Source organism: Paramisgurnus dabryanus, chromosome 9 (assembly GCF_030506205.2).
Source record: "Paramisgurnus dabryanus chromosome 9, PD_genome_1.1, whole genome shotgun sequence".
Classification (NCBI taxonomy): domain Eukaryota; kingdom Metazoa; phylum Chordata; class Actinopteri; order Cypriniformes; family Cobitidae; genus Paramisgurnus; species Paramisgurnus dabryanus.
In genome coordinates, this window is record NC_133345.1 from 3204640 (window position 1) to 3230622 (window position 25983).

The window sequence follows — 25983 nt, forward strand, 5'->3', positions numbered from 1 at the left end:
AATAATCACTTTCATCTTACAGCTTATGTTTTTTATAAATGAATGTTTTATTAATGATTTGTTTTTAAGAAAGCATTATAACATGCTATGTGAAGTTAATCATATGTGAAGTGGAGGAGTACTAGAGAGGAACTGCAGGGCTCCCAGGGATGAGAGGAGAACAGTTTGTTTTTTCTTTGTCTATGTGTGTCCATCTTTGCCTACAGGCTAAAATTGGGTTTGGTGATGGAGTCAGATGGACGAGGGGAACGGCCTTTGTGGGTGGAGATTTTCTGAAGAAAGATCGACGTCACATATTTTATAAATATGCATGTTACTTCCTGAGCTGGTTGTTCGCTACTTGAGAGGACCCAGCGCGCTGTTAAACTTTTTCATATCTGATCAATAAATATTTGAACTTAGATATTTGTATCTTTTGCCTTTCCTCTAAATTATGAACATGCAATGGACGCCTTAAAGTCCAACACAAGTCATAATTGAGCCGACATATCAGACAACAACTGTCGGAAAAGAAGTTGTTATTGTAAGCTGGAAATACAATAAATAAAGTTAAAACAGCCATAGAGTTTGTGGTCTCTTAACTCGCCAATGTCAGTCTTCGCATCTTGACGCAGGCAGACCAAAGCGCGAATACATGTGAAGGGGTGACTCGCGCTCTGCATTTCATGCAAAATATGCACGCACATCAAGATTGCGACCCTGTCCTCTTGCTTTCCATGTGAAATCAATGCTTCGCTGAGTGATTGACAGCATAATGATTGACAGCATAATGCAATCGTGTTCCCGTTAGTTAAGCATACGATTTAGATATATAGCTTTTCTTATCTGAAGATTCTGTAAATGGAATATACACAGTCTTCTAGCTGTGGCAAGCTGTGTTTTAATGTGTCATAAATTTCTCAAAGTCATGACTGTTTAAATACACTTGGCATCACATGCATGATTTAAGGTAAAGTGACACTTTTTCGCGTCAATTCACAATCATTTAAACCATGCAGCTGTTATAGAGCCGATGCCAAACGATCACTGTTACGCGAGGACGCGAAACTGACGCGTCTTTACAAACTAATACATTTACAATGTATTACATTGATGAAAAAGGGAATTAAACTTGTCATGCAACATATTACTGAAATAAAAGAAAGGGTTTTACGTCTGAATCCCCGAAACATACCTGTATGTGAGACTGCACATTCTCCAGAGAGCTTGCGTTGATTCAGCCTTCAGAATATAAAATCCATTTGCAGTTTTGTAAACAAACGTATATGAGAAATATTAATATTCCATCGGATTTAGTATCAAATAATCCTCAGTATATATAGTTTTCAATAGGCACGCACTTAGTTTCGGTCTAGTCACGTGTGAAGGCAATTAAACACGCTTGGGCTGCCCTCTACTGGTAAAAGCTAATGACATTTTTTTTACACAGGTTTTAATTGGACATTTTAAAGTGGAAATAACATAATATAGACATGTTTCTGTGTTTGTGTTCTATCCAATATGGTGGAAAAACGACATGGATCTGTGACATCATCTTCTCAAGCAACTTACACCGGTACTGCCCGAACATTTTAAAGTTTGAACGGTGTCTCTGCGTCAAACGGTCTGGTCGCTAGAGCTGACACAAAAAATCTACCCGGGAATAATAATAAGAAGAAGAAGAATTAAACTTAAGAAGAACAATAAGTGTGCTTTTGCAAGCACACTTAATTAAAAAAGGAGTGTGTGAGAATGTGAAGGAGGTTTATAATGATGGTGAAGGTAAATGTATGGCAATAGAAATGAATGAAGAAGCGGATAGATTTGTTTTATGTAATGTTCATGCACCTATAGTAGAAAAAGAAAAAGTAGTATTCTTTAACACATTAAAGGCATTAATTGAAAAGTGGGGAAAGGTTTTAATAATGGGGGATTTTAACACTGTATTTGGCAAAATGGATATGGCAGAAGGGATGATTTTCAAATCGGATAGAGGAAGAAAAGAGCTTAAAAGTTTGATGTAAGAAAATGACTTAGTGGATATTTGGAGAGAAAGGAATGAAGGTATCAAAGAATTCTCACGAGAACAAATAGTTAAAAATTGTATTTGTAGAAGCAAAATAGATTTATGATTTGTAACAGGGACTTTATGAAAGTAGTTGATAATATTTATTATAAAGAAACGTCTCTTAGTGATCATAAATTTTATGGGGACATATGGATCTAAGTGGAGTGAAGAGGGGACCAGGTTTGTGGATTTTAAATACAGACCTTTTAAAGAAGGTGGGTTTTAAGAAAAGAATTAAGGAATTGATAAAAGAGGAACAAAAAACTTCAATGTACAAAGAAGATAAGAGAATATGGTGGGATAATGTTAAATACAGAATAGGGAAATATGCAAGAGACTTGAGTAAATTAGTGCAAAGGGCAAAAACTGCTAAGGAGAAAGAAATAAGAAATGAATTAAAACAGATTGTAAATGAAGGAGGAGAAAACATCCAGAAAACATTAATATTAGAAGAAAAACTAAGAGAAATAGAGGAGAAAAAATTTAAAGGGGCAATGATACGAAGTAAAGCTAAATATATGGTAGAGGGGGAAAAGTGCACAAAGTTTTTCTTTAATCTGGAGAAAAATAGACAGAGGGCTAGTTTGATCAAAGAATTAAAAGGGAGGAATGGGGAAATGGTTAAAGAAACAGGAGTAATTTTAAGAGAAATAATGGAATTTTATAAGAAGTTGTTTAGTAAAGAAGGAATAGGAGAAGATGAAAAATAATTTTTAATAGGAAAAATTAAGAAGAAGTTGGACACAGATGATAAAAAAATTCAGTGACGAACATATTAAAGAGGAAGAAATAGAAGAAGCTATAATGCAGTTGAAGAATTGTAAAAGTCCAGGAAGAGACGGATTGCCTGTAAAACTTTAAGGAAGTGTTGGTACCGATCTTGAAAGAAGTGTTTGATGAGATTTAAAAAAAAAAAAGGAAACAAGTAATCTCATGGGAATAGGGATTGTTAAATTGATTTATAAGAAAAAGGGAGATAAGCATGATTTACAAAATTATAGACCATTAACTATGTTAAATACAGATTTTAAACTTATAGCGAAGATTTTAGCCAATAGATTGAAGGAAATTTTACCTAATATAATAGAAACAAATCAGGCATATGCGATACAAGGAAAGGACATTACAGATACTGTTTGCAACATAAGGGATGTGATGAGTTATATGATGGCTAAAAAGAAAAGTGGGTATGTTATAAGTCTCGATCTTGAAAAAGCATTTGATAGAGTAGAGCATGAGTTTTTATTTGGGATTTTAGAAAAGTTTGATTTTGGAGAAAACTTTATAAAATGGTTGAAAATTCTATATAGTGGAGCCAAAAGTCAATTAAAGTGTAATGGGTTTATAACTGAGGCCTTTAGTATAACTAGATCCATTAGACAAGGATGTCCATTGTCAGCTCAATTGTATAGTCTTGTGGCTGAAATGCTTGGGCTGGCAATAAGAGAAGAAAAGGAAATTAAGGGGATAGATCTAGAAGAAAATGAAGAACTACAAAAAATATACCAATATGCAGATGACACCACATTAATAGTGAGAGATATTGAAAGTGTCAGGAAAGCAATGGAAATTTTAGAAAAATATTCAGGGGCAAAAATAAATATACAGAAAACAGCTTATATGCAAATAGGGGAGGGAGAAAAAATTGAAAGTTTCTACCCATTTAATAAAGAAGAAAGCTTGAAAATTTTAGGGGTAAGAATTGGAAAAAATGAAAAAATTATGAGGGATTTGATCTGGGAAGAAGTGGTTGGAAATATGGAAAGAGTTTTAAATTTTTGGAAACAAAGAGATCTAACGTTAAGAGGAAAAGTATTAGTTTTAGGCAAGGCAAGGCAAGGCAAGGCAAGGCAAGTTTATTTGTATAGCACATTTCATACACAGAGGTCATTCAAAGTGCTTTACACAGAAATGAGAAAACAATATATAAAAAAAAAAGAAAATGTAAAAATAAGATTTACACGATAAGATCACAATAAAGACAAAGATACATGAGAATTTAAAATAACAATTAAAGAAAATAAATGTGATTTTAATAAAACAGTTTAAAATGTTAAAAAGAATAAAACAGGAGTAAAAGTGACTTGAGTTAAAGGTGCAGTCAGTGTGAAGCAGCACAGTGCTCATTCAGTAAATGCAGAGTTAAACAGATGTGTTTTTAATCTAGATTTAAAAGTGTTTACTGTTGAAGCACATCTGATCTCTTCTGGAAGTTGATTCCAGCTAGAGGTGGCATAAAAGCTAAATGCTGACGCACCTTGTTTTGAGTGAACCCTTGGTATTTCTAACTGACCTGATCCTAATGATCTGAGTAATCTGTTAGGTTTATATTCAGTTAGCATATCTGTCATGTATTTGGGTCCTAAGCCATGAAGTGATTTATAAACGAGTAACAATACTTTAAAGTCTATTCTAAATGTAACAGGAAGCCAGTGTAAGGACCTGAGGACTGGAGTGATGTGCTCAGATTTTTTGGTTCTGGTCAGAATTCTGGCAGCAGCGTTCTGTATGAGCTGCAGCTGTCTAATGGTCTTTTTGGGGATCCCAGTAAGGAGACCATTGCAGTAATCCACCCTGCTGGTGATGAAAGCATGAACAAGTTTCTCTAAGTCCTGTCTTGAGACAAAACATCTAATTCTGGCAATATTTCTGAGATGGTAGTAAGCTGATTTGCTTATCGCTTTCACGTGACTACTGAAATTAAGGTCAGACTCTAAAATTACACCAAGATTTCTGACTTTATTTTGTGTCTTTAGACCCCTAGAGTCAAGGTATGTGTTAATTTTGAGAGTTTCATCTTTATTTCCAAATACAATGACTTCGGTTTTGTCTTTGTTTAACTGGAGGAAGTTTTGACGCATCCAACAGTTAATTTCATCAATGCATTTACATAGAGAGTCAATGGGGCTGTAGTCATTGGGTGACAGGGCTAAGTATATCTGGGTGTCATCTGCATAGCTGTGGTAAGCAATTTGGTTCTTTTTCATTATTTGACCAAGTGGGAGCATATACAAATTAAACAGAAGCGGTGCAAGAATTGAACCCTGTGGGACTCCACATGTCATGGATGTCCACTCAGATTTATGGTTACCTATGTTCACATAGTAACCTCTTCCTTGTAAGTATGTTTTAAACCATTTAAGAACCATCCCAGAGAGCCCTACCCAGTTTTCCAGTCTATGTATGAGTATGGTGTGATCTACTGTGTCAAAGGCAGCACTAAGATCTAGTAGCACCAGCACTGATATTTTACCCGAATCAGAGTTTAAGCGAATATCATTTATTATCTTTATGAGCACTGTCTCTGTGCTGTGATGCTGACGGAAACCAGATTGAAAGTTGTCCAGATAGCCATTTGAGTTTAAGAATTTGTTCAGCTGATTGAAAACAACCTTTTCAACGATCTTGCTTATAAACGGAAGATTTGAGATAGGTCTGTAGTTGCTAAGTATGGTTTTGTCTAGGTTACTCTTTTTTAGGAGAGGCTTAATAACTGCTGTTTTTAATGACTCTGGAAAAGTGCCTGTGATCAGAGAGGTGTTTACTATTTTTAAGAGGTCAGTTTCTAAGCAGTTAAGCACCTTTTTGAGAAAAGATGTGGGGATAGTGTCAAGGCTGCAAGTTGATGCTTTAAGATGTTGTACTGTTTCTTCCAAGGTTTTTATATCAATTATGTCAAATTCTGAGAGAATGGCTAATTTCTGAGGTTGTTGCAATGATATCTGACTGACCACAGTACAATTTGAGGTCGTATTGATTGCCATTCTGATATTACTGATCTTCTCAGAGAAAAACTTAGCAAACTCATTGCATTTGTTGTCAGAGAGCATTTCACTAGGAACTTGATTTGGGGGGTTTGTTAGTCTCTCTACAGTAGCAAAAAGAGTGCGAGTGTGGTTTATGTTGTTATTTATAATATTGGAGAAGAAGGTCTGTCTAGCTGTGCCTAGTTCTACATTGAAAGCACGAAGACTGTCCTTATAGATGCTATAATGTACTTCAAGTTTTGTTTTCCGCCACATACGTTCACTTTTTCTGCATGTTCTTTTCATGTGCTGTACTGCTGTTGTGTTTCTCCAGGGTGCTTTACGTCTGCCAGTGATTACCCTGACCTTTACTGGAGCTATATCATCAATAGCATCTTTAACTTTTATGTTAAAGTTTTCAAGGAGAACATCAACAGAGTCTGCGGATATGTTTGGCAACATTGACATAGCATTCATAAATACCTCACTGGTGTTCTCATTTATGAACCTTTTTTTTATATAGACAGATCTAGCATCAGTGGCAGGACAGATCAATAAATCAAAGTAAACACAGAAATGGTCAGATAGCGCTTCATCCTTGATTACAGTGGATGAAATGTTTAGACCCTTGCTAATGAGCAGATCAAGAGTGTGTCCCCGATTGTGTGTAGGACCTTGCACGTGTTGGGTCAGATCAAAAGTGTTTAAAACATTTAACAGTTCAATCGCAGTATTGTTTTCTGAATTGTCTATATGAATATTGAAATCTCCAGCAATAACAAAATAATCAGATTCAGAGGAAATTGTTGATAAAAGTTCTGTGAATTCATCAACAAATGCTGAGGTGTATTTGGGAGGTCTATAAATAATTGTAAACAGAATGCGTGGTGTACCTTTTAGAGCAATACACAAATATTCAAAAGACTGGTAATCACCAAGTAACACTTGCTTGCATTGAAAGGCATCTTTGAATAAAGCAGCTATTCCTCCACCTCTTCTAACAGCTCTACAGACATTTATAAAGGTAAAGTTGGGTGGGGCTGATTCATTGAGGACTGTAGCACTGCAGCTGTCATCTAACCAAGTTTCATTTAGAAACATAAAGTCCAGGTTGTTAGTGGTGATAAGATCATTAACTAAAAAGGATTTGTTCTTTAGTGAACGGATGTTCAGAAGTGCTAACTTAACAGTAACTGGTTTTGGAACTGTATCAATCTCAGAATGACGTATAATAGGCAGTAGATTAGATAGAATTGCTGTGCGGCTGGAGACGGCCTTCATCTTTCTATCACATGTCAGGACAGAGATAGGGAAAGCTAAAGGGACATCGGGCGCCCGCTTGTTCTTAAAATATTTATGATTGTTACTGCTGACGTAGCGGGAACCCAACACACATCAGTTACCAGTGCTGTTTGCAGATGAGGGCTGGTGTGATCCCTGACGTTGAGGCAGAGGTCGGAGTGCTCTCTGAGATGGAGGGGGAGGGCGGGCTGGGCCCGAAGGCTTTGGTGGTTGAGGAGCCCGCCGTTTCTTGGTTGATATTTGGGGACTCGCAGCAATAGAGTGGGAGAGCTTTGTTCCAGCAGATACCAGTTTCTCCATTTTCTCTGAAAAGCCCAGAAGTGGTGATGTTGGAGAGAGGGAGAGAGAGTGTGATGACATCAGCTGTGATTCTGGTGTTCCTGAAGGCTGGGAGGGAGTGTTATCATTCCTCTGGTCATTATCAACAGAAACGTCCTTGGGTGTTGATTCACAATCCAGCTGTAGCGAGGTCTGTGGGCAGGGCTCAGCCTGAGCTGTGTCTGTGAACAGTAGTTGTGACTGCAGAGTTTTATCCTTGTCATCTGAATGTCCATCCAGGTGCTGGTGTAAAATCCTGTGGTCATTTCCGCTGTTCAGTAGTGGACTGGCACACTCAGCTGATGGATGATGCATGGAGAAAAAGATATTGTCTTTAAGCAACCTAGCACCTAGTTTGTTTGGGTGGATACCATCTGTGTTAAAAAGTTGCCTTTGACTCCAGAAGATATTGAAATTGTCAATGTAATTCAGTCCTCTCATGGTGCAGGTTTTTTGCAGCCATGAATTTAAGCTTAGTAGACGAGAAAACATATTTGTTCCTCGGGCTGGAAGAGGTCCACTGATGAAAAATTGAACTTTCAGTCTTGTAAGTGTTTCAAAAAGTTCATTGAAATCCCCCTTAAGGAGCTCAGACTGCTCTTTCCGAATATCATTCTTTCCCACATGTATGACAATCCGACTGACAGACTTATGTTTCATCAGAATGTTGCAAAGTTCCTTGTTAACATCAGAAACCGTTGCCCGAGGAAAACAGTATGTACGGGTAGTCTTGCTTTCAAAGTTTCTGATAATAGAGTCACCCACTATCAGCGTGTTTGGCTCGGCTGCTGTCTGAGCGGAGCGCCGCTGCCTATATGATGTTGAGCGCCTGTTAGCTCTGTAAGCTACTGACTGATGTGATCTATGTCCATTAACATTTGGGGATTCTTCACCCAAACTCATTAGTGCTTCAAATCTATTTTCAAGCCGTACAGGGGGTGGTAGAAAACCAATATTGGCTACTCGAGTTGTACCCATATCTGGGGTAGATGATGCTAATGCAGCAATTTGTGACACTCGTGACAGTCTAATGTCTTGAGCACTTTTGGGTCTCGCACCCTGTTTATGCCATCGGTTTGTGTCCTCAATTTCTTTAGGTTTCTCTGAGCTCACTATGACCTGTTTAAAAGCATTAGGTTCACAGGACTCACCAGCTTTATGTTGAGAAGGACCACGATGAAGCTCCGCTGTATGTTCTGGCAGGGTCGGCAGCGCCACAAGTAACTTTGTTTCGAGAACTGCAATCTTTTGTAAAAGTCTGTGGCAATTTGAGCAGCAGGTGGATTTAGATCCAGAAGAAGGCATTCTTTCTTCTTTTCTTCTGTTTGAGTGTGGGCAGCTGTGTTGTCCTGTTTTAGGATTGTCAGCTGCCGGAAATAGCAGACTGGTAGACCGCTTTGACAAATTCCCCAAGTTGTTGAATGTTCCAAATATCAATATAGTTCCAGGAATTTGTAGTTTTAGTGTGAGTGCCCAATTGTTTAGTTTGAGCACTGTGCTGAACTGCTGGTAGTTGAATCAAAAGATAAAAGCGAAAAAGCAAAAGCAAAAGCGCAAAGCACAGAGCGCAAGTAAAAGCGTCCGAACAGTAGCGAAGCAGGAAGCTGTTGTGCGTTATAAATGCTCTTATGTTGGCTAAAATGTGGTATGTGTTAGGGGTTACACCTTTGCCAACAAACAAAACAAAAAGAATAAAAGCAGCAGTTTTAAATTTTTTATGGGATTCTAAACCATCAAAAATAGCATATGAAACAATAATAGGGCCGGTGGAAGAGGGGGGATTAGGTTTACAAGATCCGGATTTAAAGAAAAAGAGTTTTAGAATCAAAACAATTAAAAGGTTTTTAAAAGAGATAAAAGGGAATAATGAAGAAAACTTTAAGATATTTCTAAAAGAAAAGGGAGAGGACGCCCTTTTTAATCAATGTAATGTTAAGGATTTTTATGTCCTTTTTAGAAAGGAGGCTTTTAAGGAGCCTATAGCTTCACAGTTCTGGGAAAAAGTTTTCAATGATATTGACAAGAACATCTTATGGAAAAATTTGAGAAAATGGTATATGGATGCAAGGATGGAAAAATTGGACTTTTGTATAAGACATAACATTGTATTCTCAGAATTAAAGTTGTATAAAATTGGGATGGTACCAAGTCTCCTATGTAAAGTTTGTTTAGTCAAAGATGAAGGAATTTTGCATATGTTCATATCATGTACAGAACTACAGACTTTTAGGTTAAAGATAAAAAATGTGGTAAAAGTATTGATGGGTGAGAAAAGTGTTGACATCGAGAATGAGCAAAGATGGAATTGTGTTTTTTTATTTGGTGTCAACATAGAATGTGAAATGAGAAATGTGATAAATATATTTTTAAGTGTGGCAAGGTCTACAATATGGTGTAGAAGAAACTTAGTAAGAGAAAGAGGAAAGAAAATGGACCTGTGGGTTAATTATAAAAGAAAATTGGAAGAATATGTAAAGAAGCTGGAGGTGTATTTCGATAATGAAGGTAAATTGGAAGTATTTGATAAGTTAATATTGAAGGATAATCCCTTTGTAAAAAATACATTGAGTGGTCTGGAATTGCAACTGTAAAAACAAGTTACAATGTCTTTCATTTTTATTTTTACTCCTATGTTATGTATTTAAAATGATAATGTGAATACATTGTGTTGTAAACAGAGATTTATTTGAAATAAAATTTTGTAAAAAAAAAAGCACGCCCGCTCTCGTCTGATCTCGGAAGCCAAGCAGGTTCGGGCCTGGTTAGTGCTTGGATGGGAGACTGCCTGGGAATACCAGTTGCTGTAAGCATTTAATTAATTATTTATTTATTTATGTCATTTTTTCCCATGAATGCGTCCTTTTTGTAAGCATTCACAGATGTCATGGCTTTGCCACATTAGTCTTGAAGTGTCTCTCGAATCGAGTCAGCACTCGCTTATGGCCACACCACCCTGAGCACGCCCGCTCTCGTCTGATCTCGGAAGCCAAGCAGGGTCGGGCCTGGTTAGTACTTGAATGGGAGACTGCCTGGGAATACCAGGTGCTGTAAGCTTTTAATTAATTATTTATTTATTTATTTATGTAATTTTTTGTAAATGCATCCTTTCTGTAAGTGTAGGCTGATGGCATGGCGTTGCCACATTAGTCTTGAAGTGTCTCTCGAATCGAGTCAGCATTTGCTTACGGCCACACCACCCTGAGCACGCCCGCTCTCGTCTGATCTCGGAAGCCAAGCAGGGTCGGGCCTGGTTAGTACTTGGATGGCAGAACGCCTGGGAATACTAGTTGCTGTAAGCATTTATTTAATTATTTATGTCATTTTTTTGTCCCATGAATGCGTCCTTTTTGTAAGCATTCACCGATGTCATGGCGTTGCCACATTAGTTTTAAAGTGTCTCTCGAATCAAGTCAGCACTCGCTTACGGCCACACCACCCTGAGCACGCCCGCTCTCGTCTGATCTCGGAGGCCAAGCAGGGTCGGGCCTGGTTACTACTTGGATGGGAGACCGCCTGGGAATACTAGTTGCTGTAAGCATTTAATTAATTATTTATGTCATTTTTTTGTCCCATGAATGCGTCCTTTTTGTAAGCATTCACCGATGTCATGGCGTTGCCACATTAGTCTTGAAGTGTCTCTCAAATCGAGTCAGCACTCGCTTACGGCCACACCACCCTGAGCATGCCCGCTCTCGTCTGATCTCGGAAGCCAAGCAGGTTCGGGCCTGGTTAGTATTTGGATGGGAGACTGCCTGGGAATACCAGTTGCTGTAAGCACTGAGACACTTCAAGACTAATGTGGCAATAAATTATTTATTTATTTATGTATGTCATTTTTTCCGATGATGTCCTTTCTGTAAGCATTCACCGATGTCATGCCGTTGCCACATTAGTCTTGAAGTGTCTCTCGAATCGAGTCAGCACTCGATTACGGCCACACCACCCTGAGCATGCCCGCTCTCGTCTGATCTCGGAAGCCAAGCAGGCTCGGGCCTGGTTAGTACTTGGATGAGAGACCACCTGGGAATACCAGGTGATGTAAGCATTTAATTATTTATTTATGTCATTTTTTCCCATGAATGCGTCCTTTCTGTAAGCGTTCACCGATGGCATCGCGTTGCCACAATTGTCTTGAAGTTTCTCTCGAATCGACTCAGCACTCGTTTACGGCCACACGACCCTGAGCACACTTGCTCTCGTCTGATCTCGGAAGCCAAGCAGGGTCGGGCCTGGTTAGTACTTGGATGGGAGACCGCCTGGGAATACCAGGTGCTGTAAGCATTTAATTAATTAATTAATTATTTATGTCATTTTTTCTCATGAATGCGTCCTTTCTATAAGAGTTCTCCCATGGCATGGCGTTGCCACATTAGTTTTGAAGTGTCTCTCGAATCAAGTCAGCACTCGCTCACAGCCACACCACCCTGAGCACGCCCGCTCTCGTCTGATTTCGGAGGCCAAGCAGGGTCGGGCCTGGTTAGTACTTGGATGGGAGACTGCCTAGGAATACCAATTGCTGTAAGCATTTATTTATGTCATTTTTTTCCCAGGAATGCGTCCTTTTTGTAAGCATTCACCAATGTCATGGCGTTGCCACCTTAGTCTTGAAGTGTCTCTCGAATCGAGTCAGCACTCGCTTACGGCCACACCACCCTGAGCACGCCCGCTCTCGTCTGATCTTGGAAGCCAAGCATGGTCGGGCCTGTTTAGTACTTCGATGGGAGACCGCCTGGGAATACCAGGTGCTGTAAGCAATTAATTAATTATTAATTTATTTATGTTATTTTTTGTAAATGCTTCCTTTCTGTAAGCGTAGGCTGATGGCATGGCGTTGCCACATTAGTCTTGAAGTGTCTCTCGAATCGAGTCACCACTCGCTTACAGCCACACCACCCTGAGCACCCCCGCTCTCGTCTGACCTCGGAAGCCAAGCAGGTTCGGGCCTGGTTAGTACTTGGATTGGAGACCGGCTGGGAATTCCAGGTGCTGTAAGCATTTAATTAATTATTTATTTATTTATGTCATTTTTTCCCATGAATGCGTCCTTTCTGTAAGCGTTTTCCCATGGTATCGCGTTCCCACATTAGTTTTGAAGTGTCTCTCGAATCGAGTCAGCATTGGCTTACGGCCACACCACCCTGAGCACGCCCGCTCTCGTCTGATCTCGGAAGCCAAGCAGGGTTGGGCCTGGTTAGTACTTGGATGGGAGACCGCCTGGGAATGCCAGGTGCTGTAAGCATTTAATTAATTAATTATTTATGTCATTTTTTCCCATGAATGCGTTCTTTCTGTAAGCGTTCACTGATGTCATGGCGTTGCCACATATGTCTTGAAGTGTCTATCGAATCGAGTCGGCACTCGCTTACGGCCACACCACCCTGAGCACGCCCGCTCTCGTCTGATCTCGGAAGCCAAGCAGGGTCGGGCCTGGTTAGTACTTGAATGGGAGACCGCCTGGGAATACCAGGTGCTGTAAGCATTTAATTAATTATTTATTTATTTATGTCATTTTTTCCCATAATTACGTCCTTTTTGTAAGCATTTACCGATGTCATTGTGTTGCCACATTAGTCTTGAACTGTCTCTCGAATCGAGTCAGCACTCGCTTACGGCCACACCACCCTGAGCACGCCCGCTCTCGTCTGATCTCGGAAGCCAAGCAGGGTCGGGCCTGGTTAGTACTTGAGTGGGAGACCGCCTGGGAATACCAGGTGCTGTAAGCATTTAATTAATTATTTATTTATTTATGTCATTTTTTCCCATAATTACGTCCTTTTTGTAAGCATTTACCGATGTCATTGTGTTGCCACATTAGTTTTGAGGTGTCTCTCGAATCGAGTCAGCACTCGGTTACCGCCACACCACCCTGAGCACGCCCGCTCTCGTCTGATCTGGGAAGCCAAGCAGGGTCGGGCCTGCTTAGTGCTTGGATGGGAGACCGCCTCGGAATACCAGGTGCTGTAAGCATTTAATTAATTAATTATTTATGTCATTTTTTCCCATGAATGCGTTCTTTCTGTAAGCGTTCACTGATGTCATGGCGTTGCCACATAAGTCTTGAAGTGTCTATCGAGTCAGCACTCGCTTACGGCCACACCACCCTGAGCACGCCCGCTCTCGTCTGATCTCGGAAGCCAAGCAGGGTCGGCCCTGGTTAGTACTTGGATGGGAGACCGCCTGGGAATGCCAGGTGCTGTAAGCATTTAATTAATTAAATATTTATGTCATTTTTTCCCATGAATGCGTTCTTTCTGTAAGCGTTCACTGATCACCTACAAAGCTTTAAATGGCTTAGCACCCTCATATCTTAGAGAATTACTATCAGAATACAATCCATCACGCACACTACGGTCGCTAAATTCTGGCCTATTGATTATACCTAGACTATCAAAAGTGTCTAAAAGTGGAAGATCCTTTTCCTACTTAGCCCCTAAGCTCTGGAATGATTTACCAACCGATGTCCGAGAATCAGACACAGTCGATCATTTTAAATCTAGACTTAAAACTTTTCTCTTCAACAAAGCATTCGCATAATATGTCTAGTAAAGGTTCTTAACTCGCAATAGTTAGTTTCACGGAACAAAGCACTCACGGTCATAACACAGACCAACCAAATAAATAAATAAAAACCTTTTCTACATGAACACTTAAAATGAATTGCATTAAATAGTTTGCCACCGTTTGCCACTGAACCTGCATTAACGACGACAGTGGGGCTTCCGGCCTTAGTCAAACGGTTTGGCACGTATGGTCGGGTTGCGATTTTGGTGCTTTCGTGTGTCTTGTGAATAGTATGCCATACAGACCCGTTTGCCACTGAACCTGCATTAACGACGACAGTGGGGCCTCCAGCCTTAGTCAAACGGGTTGGTATGTATGGTCGGGTTGCGTTTTTCGCGCTTTCGTGTGTCTTGTGAATAGTATGCCATACATACCCGTTTGCCACTGAACCTGCATTAACGACGACAGTGGGGCCTCCAGCCTTAGTCAAACGGGTTGGCACGTATGGTCGGGTTGCGATTTTGGCGCTATTGTAAGTCTTATGAATAGTATGCCATACATACCCGTTTGCCACTGAACCTGCATTAACGACGACAGTGGGGCCTCCAGCCTTAGTCAAACGGGTTGGCACGTATGGTCGGGTTGCGATTTTGGCGCTATCGTAAGTCTTATGAATAGTATGCCATACATACCCATTTGCCACTGAACCTGCATTAACGACGACAGTGGGGCCTCCAGCCTTAGTCAAACGGGTTGGTATGTATGGTCGGGTTGCGTCTTTCGCGCTTTCGTGTGTCTTGTGAATAGTATGCCATACATACCCGTTTGCCACTGAACCTGCATTAACGACGACAGTGGGGCCTCCAGCCTTAGTCAAACGGGTTGGCACGTATGGTCGGGTTGCGATTTTGGCGCTATTGTAAGTCTTATGAATGGTATGCCATACAGACCCGTTTGCCACTGAACCTGCATTAACGACGACAGTGGGGCCTCCAGCCTTAGTCAAACGGGTTGGTATGTATGGTCGGGTTACGTTTTTCGCGCTTTCGTGTGTCTTGTGAATAGTATGCCATACAGACCCGTTTGCCACTGAACCTGCATTAACGACGACAGTGGGGCCTCCAGCCTTAGTCAAACGGGTTGGCACGTATGGTCGGGTTGCGATTTTGGCGCTATCGTAAGTCTTATGAATAGTATGCCATACAGACCCGTTTGCCACTGAACCTGCATTAACGACGACAGTGGGGCTTTAGGCCTTAGTCAAACGGGTCGTCAGGTTTCATTTTCTCTTAAAGATCGGAAGGTGACCCTTATTTACCATATATACCCTCGCATTGGGCCCCCAATTTGCTAAATCCTCAACTGTGGATAACATAATTATGCCGCAATATTTAGTCTGTCTGGAACTAAGCTGAGTTAAACCACATCACTGTGTGACACTTCAATACATATGAACGGCCGCTACGCTAATACGATTTTGTCGACCCGAGGACGAGACAAACAGACCCAGTCCCGGCAGATGTGAAAGTCGGCACACCTCTGATCTACTGGCTGTCCTTCAACGTTATGCCCAGCTGATACCTGACCAACGATCACCGGCAGAACCGCTTAATCTCCGCTAAATCTCCATTTCCGTTCTCCCAAGGGTTTTTCCCTCCTAGGACTTATTTTTCCTCGGATAAAAGCCCGGGGTTTTTTTTCTCCTAGGGGGTTTTTCACCCCGGGGAGGCAGCCTTTTTGGGCTTTACCTAGCTTCCTCTTCTATACGTTGCTTTAGTAATACGTGCAATTATAATATTGAGTCATAGCCGCAGCAAATTTAACTGCTCATGCTATCATGTATTCTGTTGTGCTATCTGTCGTTTTCTGTGCTTTTCACTGCTTCTATTTATGTAAAGCTGCTTTGAAACAATTGACTTTTGTGAAAAGCGCTATATAAATAAAATTGAATTGAATTGAATTGAATTGAATGTCATGGCGTTGCCACATATGTCTTGAAGTGTCTATCGAATCGAGTCGGCACTCCCTTACGGCCACACCACCCTGAGCACGCCCGCTCTCGTCTGATCTCGGAAGCCAAGCAGGGTCGGGCCTGGTTAGTACTTGAATGGGAGACCGCCTGGGAATACCAGGTGCTGTAAGCATTTAATTAATTATTTATTTATTTATGTCATTTTTTCCCATAATTACGTCCTTTTTGTAAGCATTTACCGATGTCATTGTGTTGCCACATTAGTCTTGAACTGTCTCTCGAATCGAGTCAGCACTCGCTTACGGCCACACCACCCTGAGCACGCCCGCTCTTGTCTGATCTCGGAAGCCAAGCAGGGTCGGGCCTAGTTAGTACTTGAATGGGAGACCGCCTGGGAATACCAGGTGCTGTAAGCATTTAATTAATTAAATATTTATTTATGTCATTTTTTCCCATGAATGCGTCCTTTTTGTAAGCGTTCTCCCATGGCATGGCGTTGCCACATTAGTTTTGAAGTGTCTCTCGAATCGAGTCCACACTCGCTTACGGCCACACCACCCTGAGAACGCCCGCTCTCGTCTGGTCTCGGAAGCCAAGCAGGGTCGGGCCTGGTTAGTACTTGGATGGGAGACCTCCTGGGAATACCAGGTGCTGTAAGCATTTAATTAATTATTTATGTCATTTTTTCCCATTAATGCGTTCTTTCTGTAAGCGTTCACTGATGTCATGGCGTTGCCACATAAGTCTTGAAGTGTCTATCGAATCGGGTCGGTACTTGCTTACTGCCACACCACCCTGAGCACGCCAGCTCTCGTCTGATCTCGGGAGCCAAGCAGGGTCGGGCCTGGTTAGTACTTGGATGGGAGACCGCCTGGGAATACCAGGTGCTGTAAGCATTTAAATGATTAATTATTTATGTCATTTTTTCCCATGAATGCGTTCTTTCTGTAAGCGTTCACTGATGTCATGGCGTTGCCACATATGTCTTGAAGTGTCTATCGAATCGAGTCGGCACTCGCTTACGGCCACACCACCCTGAGCACGCCCGCTCTCGTCTGATCTTGGAAGCCAAGCGGGGTCGGGCCTGGTTAGTACTTGGATGGGAGACCGCCTGGGAATACCAGGTGCTGTAAGCGTTTAAATAATTAATTATTTTTTTATGTAATTTTTTCCCATGAATGCGTCCTTTCTGTAAGCGTTCTCCCATGGCATGGTGTTGCCACATTAGTTTTGAAGTGTCTCTCGAATCGAGTCAACACTCGCGTACAGCCACACCACCCTGAGCACGCCCACTCTCGTCTGATCTCGGAAGCCAAGCAGGGTCGGGCCTGGTTAGGACTTGAATGGGAGACCGCCTGGGAATACCAGGTGCTGTAAGCGTTTAATTAATTATTTATTAATGTCATTTTTTCCCATAATTACGTCCTTTTTGTAAGCATTTACCGATGTCATTGTGTTGCCACATTAGTCTTGAACTGTCTCTCGAATCGAGTCAGCACTCGCTTACGGCCACACCACCCTGAGCACGCCCGCTCTCGTCTGATCTCGGAAGCCAAGCAGGGTCGGGCCTGGTTAGTACTTGAATGGGAGACCGCCTGGGAATACCAGGTGCTGTAAACATTTAATTAATAATTTATTTATTTATGTAATTTTTTCCCATAATTACGTCATTTTTGTAAGCATTTACCAATGTCATTGCGTTGCCACATTAGTCTTGAAGTGTCTCTCGAATCGAGTCAGCACTCGTTTACGGCCACACCACCCTGAGCACGCCCGCTCTCGTCTGATCTCGGAAGCAAAGCAGGGTCGGGCCTGGTTAGTACTTGAATGGGAGACTGCCTGGGAATACCAGGTGCTGTAAGCATTTAATTAATAATTTATTTATTTATGTAATTTTTTCCCATAATTACGTCATTTTTGTAAGCATTTACCAATGTCATTGCGTTGCCACATTAGTCTTGAAGTGTCTCTCGACTCGAGTCAGCACTCGCTTACGGCCACACCACCCTGAGCACGCCCGCTCTCGTCTGATCTCGGAAGCCAAGCAGGGTCGGGCCTGCTTAGTACTTGGATGGGAGACCGCCTGGGAATACTAGGTGCTGTAAGCATTGAATTAATTATTTATTTATTTATGTCCTTTTTTCCCATGAATGCGTCCTTTCTGTAAGCGTTCTCCCATGGCATGGCGTTGCCACATTAGTTTTGAAGTGTCTCTCGAATCGAGTTCGCACTCGCTTACGGCCACACCACCCTGAGCACGCCCGCTCTCGTCTGATCTCGGAAGCCAAGCAGGGTCGGGCCTGGTTAGTACTTGGATGGGAGATAGCCTGGGAATACCAGGTTCTGTAAGCATTTAATTAATTAAATATTTATTTATGTCATTTTTTCCCATGAATGCGTCCTTTCTGTAAGCGTTCTCCCATGGCATAGCGTTGCCACATTAGTTTTGAAGTGTCTCTCGAATCGAGTCCGCACTCGCTAACGGCCACGCCACCCTGAGCACGCCCGCTCTTGTCTGATCTCGGAAGCCGAGCAGGGTCGGGCCTGGTTAGTACTTGGATGGGAGACCACCTGGGAATGGCTCATGACCCCCGCAAGTCCCTATCCTGGGTCCCGATCATCTTGGAAAATTCCAAGTAAACAGATCAGCAGGACGGTGGAGGGAGGACATGTGTTAGATATGGGAGGGGCCAAATAGAGGTCAATGTTTTCTCACTTCAGAACATCAATACTAAATTTACTAAGTAAGACCATGAAGACTAGAATCTTTGACTAGAATGTTTTATTAAGTATAATATGATGTCTGTCACATAATGTAACATAATGCTTTAATGAAAACAATAAAAAACAGGCAATGTAAAACATGTTTTTGCTCATATCTATGTGAATTATGAATTAATGCACTTTACAAATACACTTGAGACTTTTAGTTACAATGTTTGCAAGATCACTGAAAAAAATTAAAAAGCTATATTAGGCTACTTGAACAAAGTGTAATTTGCTCATATCTGAGATATTATTCACTCTATATGCCCTATTCACCCTCTAGGGAGCATGAAAAATGTACACATAAAACGGCCTTAATGGAATTTTAGAAAAATACTGTATCTTTACCATACTGGTAAGTAACTCAGCCTCTGTTATACTCAATACAGTTTCATGTGACAGTCTTTACCTCTATTAAGTGGACAAATAGAGAACAAGAGAGAGGAATCATATATTTGGATTTTTATTTGTTCAACAATTTATATCTATAGAAATAAATAAACAACACAACAATAATAAGAATAACACAGGTAACAATGTAAACAGAATAGAATTTACATTAATTATTAAGTAATTTAGCAGAAAATAGCTAAATAGGTACTAATAAGTTATTATTTACAGGATTCTTGTTAAGATTTATACATGTATACATTGAACAATATACAATATAAGTACAATCAGTGTTGGGGAAGTTACTTTCCCCAATACTGTGTACAATATATACAAGGGGATGAGGTAAACTAGGTCTAATCCAGGTCTGAACCAGGTACAAACCATACCCCAGAAATCTGCTATTGTGATTTGGGGGATGTAGTTGGCTCTTCATTTTTAGTTCCTCATCTACTACACTTTTGAAGTGTTCAAAACTGTTGAACACAACACCTTCAAAACCTGAAGTGGTGGACTTTCTAGTTGCTGGGCAATACGTAAAAATGTTTTGGCTTCTTTCAGCAGCCTTGTCTTTGGACGGCGTGTAGCCCACTACACTGGGGAACTTGGCAGGCCCCACAAGGCTTCGTGGATTTATGAGGCTTGATTGGTCTGGATGTCAGCGCAGGAGTGGGTGCGAAAGGTATGACCCTTGACTGCTGGATGCCCCACAGAGCATCATGGATGGTCCCTTTGGCTATGCAGGAACCACTACAAGGACAGGTGCTTTTGACGCTCTGGATGGGATGTACGTGGCCACAGGGGGTTTAGGTTGAATGGGCCGGTTCACAAACTCTTCCACATCCATCCTGCAAAGATAAGTCATACATGCGATGATGAGTATAATTCATAAGAAATAATGGGTATGACTATCAATTTACATGGTTTGTTGTGTTTAAGTTTAAACCATTCAGCTGATGAATTCAGATATCATGTAAGCAATAAGGTATGAGAGGCTGTGCTGTATCGTGAATAAGTAACGGCTGAAGGGGTTGCAGGCACTCCGCTTAGTGTTACTTGTTCACGACACAGCACTCTCCTCAAGTACCTTATTGCTTTTATAAAACAGTTACCAAACAATATTAAAGTTAAAAAATGTATTGGTGCAACTTTCATGAAGTTAAATCAGTAAAAGCATTTCTTCCGCTAGAAAAAATAGTCCCTGACCGTGAACAAGAACGTTCCAATGTGTAATATGCATGAAAGCTCAAATTAAAACAACAAACTGTTCTCAAACTTTGTCTCATTCTGTTTATGTTTAAACGTGTGGTTGCTAAGGGTTTTACAGCTTACCTCCGCTTCTGACAATGCCTTTTTCCAGCTGCATGACATGGGCTCTGGCACTGAACCTGAGGTCGATCTGGAGCTGGAAGGGATTCTGACAAAGTAGGAGCTGCTGGCATTGGTTCTTCTGACAGCACTCGTTGGTGGGGTTTCACCTTTGGCATTACGGTTGCCCTGTAGTTAGCCTTGGCATTCAGATTGGGCAGTTGAGGAGCATCATATCGTTCTTGTTGTAGGCCAGCACTGCACCTGCAAGGGCACTCATAAACACCCCATAGTTGGCATGGCTCTGTTTGATGACAACAGCATCCCAGCGGTGCAGCCAGTGTCGGAAGTCCAGTCGGATCACAGTGCCATTCTGCACCCAGTCCCTGAACAGATTCTCCAGGAAGGACGAAGCACTGTCACAATAAAAATTTTCAGCATGTGTTCTTTTTTTTGTTGCATTAAATGAATGACAAATTTTATCAGGGTATATGTATGTGTTATTACCTACCGACAACAGTTGTTATCTGCATACATGACAGCTGGTGCAGGAGCCCTAGCTCGTTCAAAGCGGGCCATCAGACCTTTGGCCATACGTCTGTAGCACCCCTCAGACTCAGCTGTCACCACCACTGTGGTCAAGAACTGCCCCCATTGTTCAGCACACTGGTGATATACTGCATGGTGCCCTGGCCATCACCATATATCTTCTTAAGGACCTGGAAAACACAAATTCATTTGATAGTTTCTATCAATAACCTGTCTGCCCAATATAATTTATATGAATTACAATGCATGTACATTTTGTATCTATCACATTTGAACGCTGAACAGTGAGGCCAAAGTCCCTTATTCAAAACAATAGGTTGGCTCAAGTCATTTTAAAGTGACTAAACAAATATTAAGTCTGCTGAACTTCATGAATTGATACAACAGAGATGGGCACTCGAGTCAGTGACTCGGACTCGAGTCGCACTCGAGTCGCATTTTTAAGGACTTCAGACTCGACTTCAGACTCGAACTGAAATGACTTCAGACTTGACTCGACTCGACATAAAAGACTCGTGAATATTTTAAAATCAACTCGAGTCTTTTATCCTTAACTACTGATTTCATTAAAAGGATTATGTGTGTTTTTTTGTGTATGCTGTACTGCAGTAAACGGGATCGGACCGGACCCTTATTATAGAATTCAATGACGTGCGGCGCGTAAAATCTGAAATGTGATAAGAGTCTCATAAAGATGGCGGGACCGGCAGTGCCATATGTTCTATCGTTCGGTTTTTTAAATGTTTTAGACGGCATTTCTGGAAGGACAGCCACATGCAAAGAATGTGGAAAAACCATAAAGGATACTGGGACAACAACTTCGAACTTTATTAGACACCTGAGAACACACCCACAAAGGTTAGTCACGTTAACTCTGCTCGCCCCATTTGGTTTCCATCACCATAATTTTATGCTCATTTTGAAGTATTGCATCAAAAACGATTGATGGAAATGCCAAATTTCGAATAAAAATCCCTTAATGCGCAAAAAAGTTTATACGCTCGCTTGAGGTGGTTTTTGATTTATGACAAAAAGAGTAAATGCGAGTAAAGGGAGATGGAAACGCATTTGTTGAATTCACTCTGATGTAGCGAACATTAAATGTGACTGACCATCTAGCTGTTTCCGCTGGAGTTGTCTTTACCATATATGGGTCTTGGCGTCGTCGTAATATCCTTGTTGCTAGTGCCTTCGTCAAAAAAATGCGCATTCCTTCTTCTGTGTACTGTACAGGCAAGCATTAAGTTTAGGTAATTACAAGCTGCACGGCTAATACATTAATAACTTGCTCCATTGTGATTACATGCAGTTATGTCTCAATTTACCACACGAACCTTGTTTTGTTTACTGCTGGTTACTAGGTTACCAATACCACCATCATTCGCTCGCTCGCTCGATCGAGAGAGAGAGAGAGAGAGAGAGAGAGAGAGAGAGAGAGAGAGAGATTACAACCCGCACGAGGATGTAGGCGTCCTAAAGCATTCTTTATTTACATTAATTCAGTTACTGTTAGTTTAAAATGTATTTACCTCAAACAACTATTCATCATTATAGGCTTACAGCAAACACCCTGTCAAATTTAATATTTTTGAAGTGCAATACTGTTTTAGAGTAGTCACTATTCAGGTGGACAATCACATGCTTAAACATACCAGTTTAATCACTATGTCACCTAAAAACATAAGATTTTTTTTCATGTTATTCTCTTGTTGTGCAAACCCTCTTAAAAGCTTAAACCGTTGAGTGTAAAAAATAGGTTTAATCTCAAGGTAAAGTTTGATTAGTTTTAACTAAATAAAAGTGTACTTTTACATGTGTTTTACATGTATATTATGTACTGATAACTCTTTTGTCTAAATAAAAAAGAGTATTTACAGAATTTTTAAATGGACCTTTTTTCCCCTCGGCAATGCATGAAATGACTCGAGACTCGACTCGGACTCATGACAAAAGACTCCAGACTCGACTCGGACTTCAGTGATAAAGACTCCAGACTTGACTCGGACTCCAGCTGAAAGACTTCAGACTCGACTCAGACTTCAGATGAGAGACTCGTGAACATCTCTGTTATGTACTGATAACTCTTTTGTCTAAATAAAAAAGAGTATTTACAGAATTTTTAAATGGACCTTTTTTCCCCTCGGCAATGCATGAAATGACTCGAGACTCGACTCGGACTCATGACAAAAGACTCCAGACTCGACTCGGACTTCAGTGATAAAGACTCCAGACTTGACTCGGACTCCAGCTGAAAGACTTCAGACTCGACTCAGACTTCAGATGAGAGACTCGTGAACATCTCTGTGATACAATACACATACCTTTTTTGTGCCATCAATGCAGAGGATTTCTCCAGTCACACTGAGGATTGAGGCTCTGTACACAGGCATCTTCTCCATCTCCATGATCATGTGCGCACGCCTCAGCACACATGCACAAGGAAGGGGAGTCCGGGGCAGAGGAGGGTACCAGCAGCTTTGACAAAGGCCAGGATGCTCTTCTGAGACGATGCAGATCCAGCTGTGTGGGCTTCATAAAGGAGAGTCTGGTACAGGGCACGGCGCTCCACATACCACTCATCATGTCCCTGCTGCAGCAGTCTCTGGACTTCGTTCATGGACACACTGTTGACCCTGTCATTCAGAAGAATAACACGCCTTTGTCAATAGCACGCTTCCCACATAGTATGGCAGAAAACATGCTTCTGATGGCCAGGGCCAAGTTCATCAGAATCTTTGGACTGTGTGCCAGCCAAATGTACTGCTGAACATGATGACTGTCCTTATCTTCACTGTCTGCGTCACTATGTGTCTTACTCACTGCCCGCCTCATCTTTTCATAATGTGAACACTTCAGCTTCTCCGTCAACAGGGTGTAATAGTACTTTCACATTTCCCCTCCAACTTCCAGGTGCTGTTTTTGGTGGCTGCTCAGCTGCTGTTTCAGTGCGAAGCTTTTCCCACACACTTCACACACATGTTCCTTTGGACCATGAAGCTGCATGTGCCGAGTCAGGTTGGACTTCACAGAGAAACTCTTGTCACACACACTGCACTTGTGTCCCTCCACATCCATGATTTCTATCTGTTGTATAAAAACAGAAACGGATTCAGATTAGTTTCTTCTTTTCAAACTGTACAGGGGACTAAACACTGGAAAACCAGGAGATGCAAAACGTGTACACAAGTAACAGTACTGCTAATACTATTACTTAAAGTAGAAGTAAAAAGGTATTTTGTAAAATAATAATCATAAAAAAACTACACAAGTACTGAGTAATCTTTATTGATGTTATCAGATTTACTTTTTAATGTGATATTTCATATGATTAGCTGAAATTTCAAAAGGTAACGGTTTTATAAGTGCTTTAACATGTTATTGACTGTTAATGGATTATCATATTGTACAGTATGTAGTCAGTCAATTCCAACAGGAAAAACTGGCATTAGTATTACTAACAATAAGTAAATTCTACCTGTATTTGGATAGTAAGGCTAGTCTTAATGTCCAGCCCTGATTGTGTTTGGGTATTTCGAAAGTATTTAATTTGAGTAAAATATTACAAAGACTCGAAGAACTGCAGTTTACGATACACGTTAGCAGTTAACTTAAATGGGCGATTATATTTTCCCTATTAAAGCTTTTAAAACTTCAATAACTTTGTAATTACTGCACGTAAATCCACGCGAATCCATACAAAAAACGGTTAGAAAGCATTTATATGAATATACTGGTAAATATACTGGACTTACCTCTTGTTTGCTGAAACCGATCTCAATCAAATGATGATAGTAGTGTTATTATTTACGTTTGTCACTCACTTAATATTCAAAGCTTCGGTGCCATCCGATTGGTGGGTTGAGGAAGCGACCTGCTCAACAGAGCTCAGTGATTGGTTGGTTGAGCAGCTCAACTCGCTCAACGGCGCTCAATGATTGGTCGGCATAGGGACTTGGAGGAGAGAATGCCTGGGAATACCAGGTGCTGAAAGCATTTAATTAATTAATTATTTATGTCATTTTTTCCCATGAATGCGTCCTTTCTGTAAGCGTTCACCGATGTCATGGCGTTGCCACATTAGTCTTGAAGTGTCTCTCGAATCGAGTCGGCACTCGCTTACGGCCACACCACCCTGAGCACGCCCGCTCTCGTCTGATCTCGGAAGCCAAGCAGGGTCGGGCCTGGTTAGTACTTGGATGGGAGATGGCCTGGGAATACCAGGTTCTGTAAGCATTTAATTAATTAAATATTTATTTATGTCATTTTTTCCCATGAATGCGTCCTTTCTGTAAGCGTTCTCCCATGGCATAGCGTTGCCACATTAGTTTTGAAGTGTCTCTCGAATCGAGTCCGCACTCGCTTACGGCCACACCACCCTGAGCACGCCCGCTCTCGTCTGATCTCGGAAGCCAAGCAGGGTCGGGCCCGGTTAGTACTTGGATGGGAGACCGCCTGGGAATACCAGGTGCTGTAAGCATTTAATTAATTAAATATTTATTTATGTCATTTTTTCCCATGAATGCGTCCTTTCTGTAAGCATTTACCGATGTCATGGCATTGCCACATTAGTCTTGAAGTGTCTCTCGAATCGAGTCGGCACTTGCTTACGGCTACACCACCCTGAGCACGCCCGCTCTCGTCTGATCTCGGAAGCCAAGCAGGGTCGGGCCCGGTTAGTACTTGGATGGGAGACCGACTGGGAATACCAGGTGCTGTAAGCTGTTAATTAATTATTTATTTATTCATGTCATTTTTTCCCATGAATGCTTCCTTCTTGTAAGCATTCACCGATGTCATGGCGTTGCCACATTAGACTTGAAGTGTCTCTCGAATCGAGTCAGCACTCGCTTACGGCCACACCACCCTGAGCCTGCCCGCTCTTGTCTGATCTCGGAAGCCAAGCAGGGTCGGGCCTGGTTAGTACTTGGATGGGAGTCCGCCTGGGAATACCAGTTGTTGTAAGCATTTAATTAATTAATTATTTATTTATGTCATTTTTTCCCATGAATGCGACCTTTCTGTAAGCGTGCTCCCATGGCATGGCGTTGCTACATTAGTTTTGAAGTGTCTCTCTAATCGAGTCC

At 41.3% G+C, this 25983-nt stretch overlaps 10 non-coding genes and 18 pseudogenes across 10 annotated transcripts; all 28 read left to right on the top strand.

Annotated features, from left to right (window-relative positions):
* The first annotated feature begins 10348 nt into the window (after positions 1 to 10348).
* Positions 10349 to 10467, top strand: LOC135752904 (5S ribosomal RNA). The gene has a single exon (XR_010533387.1). It is a non-coding gene; the product is annotated as a 5S ribosomal RNA (ribosomal RNA).
* A 126-nt stretch (positions 10468 to 10593) lies between these two features.
* Positions 10594 to 10712, top strand: LOC135752930 (5S ribosomal RNA; annotated as a pseudogene).
* A 120-nt stretch (positions 10713 to 10832) lies between these two features.
* On the top strand, positions 10833 to 10951 carry LOC135752928 (5S ribosomal RNA; annotated as a pseudogene).
* A 120-nt stretch (positions 10952 to 11071) lies between these two features.
* LOC135752935 (5S ribosomal RNA) lies at positions 11072 to 11190 on the top strand (annotated as a pseudogene).
* A 149-nt stretch (positions 11191 to 11339) lies between these two features.
* Positions 11340 to 11458, top strand: LOC135752934 (5S ribosomal RNA; annotated as a pseudogene).
* Positions 11459 to 11575: 117 nt separating this feature from the next.
* LOC135752913 (5S ribosomal RNA) lies at positions 11576 to 11694 on the top strand (annotated as a pseudogene).
* A 125-nt stretch (positions 11695 to 11819) lies between these two features.
* Positions 11820 to 11938, top strand: LOC135752939 (5S ribosomal RNA; annotated as a pseudogene).
* A 110-nt stretch (positions 11939 to 12048) lies between these two features.
* On the top strand, positions 12049 to 12167 carry LOC135752918 (5S ribosomal RNA; annotated as a pseudogene).
* A 122-nt stretch (positions 12168 to 12289) lies between these two features.
* LOC135752929 (5S ribosomal RNA) lies at positions 12290 to 12408 on the top strand (annotated as a pseudogene).
* A 125-nt stretch (positions 12409 to 12533) lies between these two features.
* LOC135752868 (5S ribosomal RNA) lies at positions 12534 to 12652 on the top strand. Its single transcript, XR_010533357.1, has one exon. It is a non-coding gene; the product is annotated as a 5S ribosomal RNA (ribosomal RNA).
* A 121-nt stretch (positions 12653 to 12773) lies between these two features.
* LOC135752897 (5S ribosomal RNA) lies at positions 12774 to 12892 on the top strand. The gene has a single exon (XR_010533380.1). It is a non-coding gene; the product is annotated as a 5S ribosomal RNA (ribosomal RNA).
* A 125-nt stretch (positions 12893 to 13017) lies between these two features.
* LOC135752898 (5S ribosomal RNA) lies at positions 13018 to 13136 on the top strand. The gene has a single exon (XR_010533381.1). It is a non-coding gene; the product is annotated as a 5S ribosomal RNA (ribosomal RNA).
* Positions 13137 to 13261: 125 nt separating this feature from the next.
* Positions 13262 to 13380, top strand: LOC135752941 (5S ribosomal RNA; annotated as a pseudogene).
* A 116-nt stretch (positions 13381 to 13496) lies between these two features.
* Positions 13497 to 13615, top strand: LOC135752906 (5S ribosomal RNA; annotated as a pseudogene).
* A 2324-nt stretch (positions 13616 to 15939) lies between these two features.
* LOC135752905 (5S ribosomal RNA) lies at positions 15940 to 16058 on the top strand. The gene has a single exon (XR_010533388.1). It is a non-coding gene; the product is annotated as a 5S ribosomal RNA (ribosomal RNA).
* A 125-nt stretch (positions 16059 to 16183) lies between these two features.
* LOC135752914 (5S ribosomal RNA) lies at positions 16184 to 16302 on the top strand (annotated as a pseudogene).
* Positions 16303 to 16427: 125 nt separating this feature from the next.
* On the top strand, positions 16428 to 16546 carry LOC135752889 (5S ribosomal RNA). The gene has a single exon (XR_010533375.1). It is a non-coding gene; the product is annotated as a 5S ribosomal RNA (ribosomal RNA).
* A 117-nt stretch (positions 16547 to 16663) lies between these two features.
* On the top strand, positions 16664 to 16782 carry LOC135752916 (5S ribosomal RNA; annotated as a pseudogene).
* Positions 16783 to 16903: 121 nt separating this feature from the next.
* On the top strand, positions 16904 to 17022 carry LOC135752902 (5S ribosomal RNA). The gene has a single exon (XR_010533385.1). It is a non-coding gene; the product is annotated as a 5S ribosomal RNA (ribosomal RNA).
* A 125-nt stretch (positions 17023 to 17147) lies between these two features.
* LOC135752933 (5S ribosomal RNA) lies at positions 17148 to 17266 on the top strand (annotated as a pseudogene).
* A 121-nt stretch (positions 17267 to 17387) lies between these two features.
* On the top strand, positions 17388 to 17506 carry LOC135752901 (5S ribosomal RNA). Its single transcript, XR_010533384.1, has one exon. It is a non-coding gene; the product is annotated as a 5S ribosomal RNA (ribosomal RNA).
* A 125-nt stretch (positions 17507 to 17631) lies between these two features.
* On the top strand, positions 17632 to 17750 carry LOC135752908 (5S ribosomal RNA; annotated as a pseudogene).
* A 125-nt stretch (positions 17751 to 17875) lies between these two features.
* LOC135752909 (5S ribosomal RNA) lies at positions 17876 to 17994 on the top strand (annotated as a pseudogene).
* A 125-nt stretch (positions 17995 to 18119) lies between these two features.
* Positions 18120 to 18238, top strand: LOC135752925 (5S ribosomal RNA; annotated as a pseudogene).
* A 6775-nt stretch (positions 18239 to 25013) lies between these two features.
* On the top strand, positions 25014 to 25132 carry LOC135752924 (5S ribosomal RNA; annotated as a pseudogene).
* Positions 25133 to 25257: 125 nt separating this feature from the next.
* LOC135752878 (5S ribosomal RNA) lies at positions 25258 to 25376 on the top strand. The gene has a single exon (XR_010533366.1). It is a non-coding gene; the product is annotated as a 5S ribosomal RNA (ribosomal RNA).
* A 125-nt stretch (positions 25377 to 25501) lies between these two features.
* LOC135752900 (5S ribosomal RNA) lies at positions 25502 to 25620 on the top strand. Its single transcript, XR_010533383.1, has one exon. It is a non-coding gene; the product is annotated as a 5S ribosomal RNA (ribosomal RNA).
* Positions 25621 to 25745: 125 nt separating this feature from the next.
* On the top strand, positions 25746 to 25864 carry LOC135752932 (5S ribosomal RNA; annotated as a pseudogene).
* Positions 25865 to 25983: the final 119 nt, after the last annotated feature.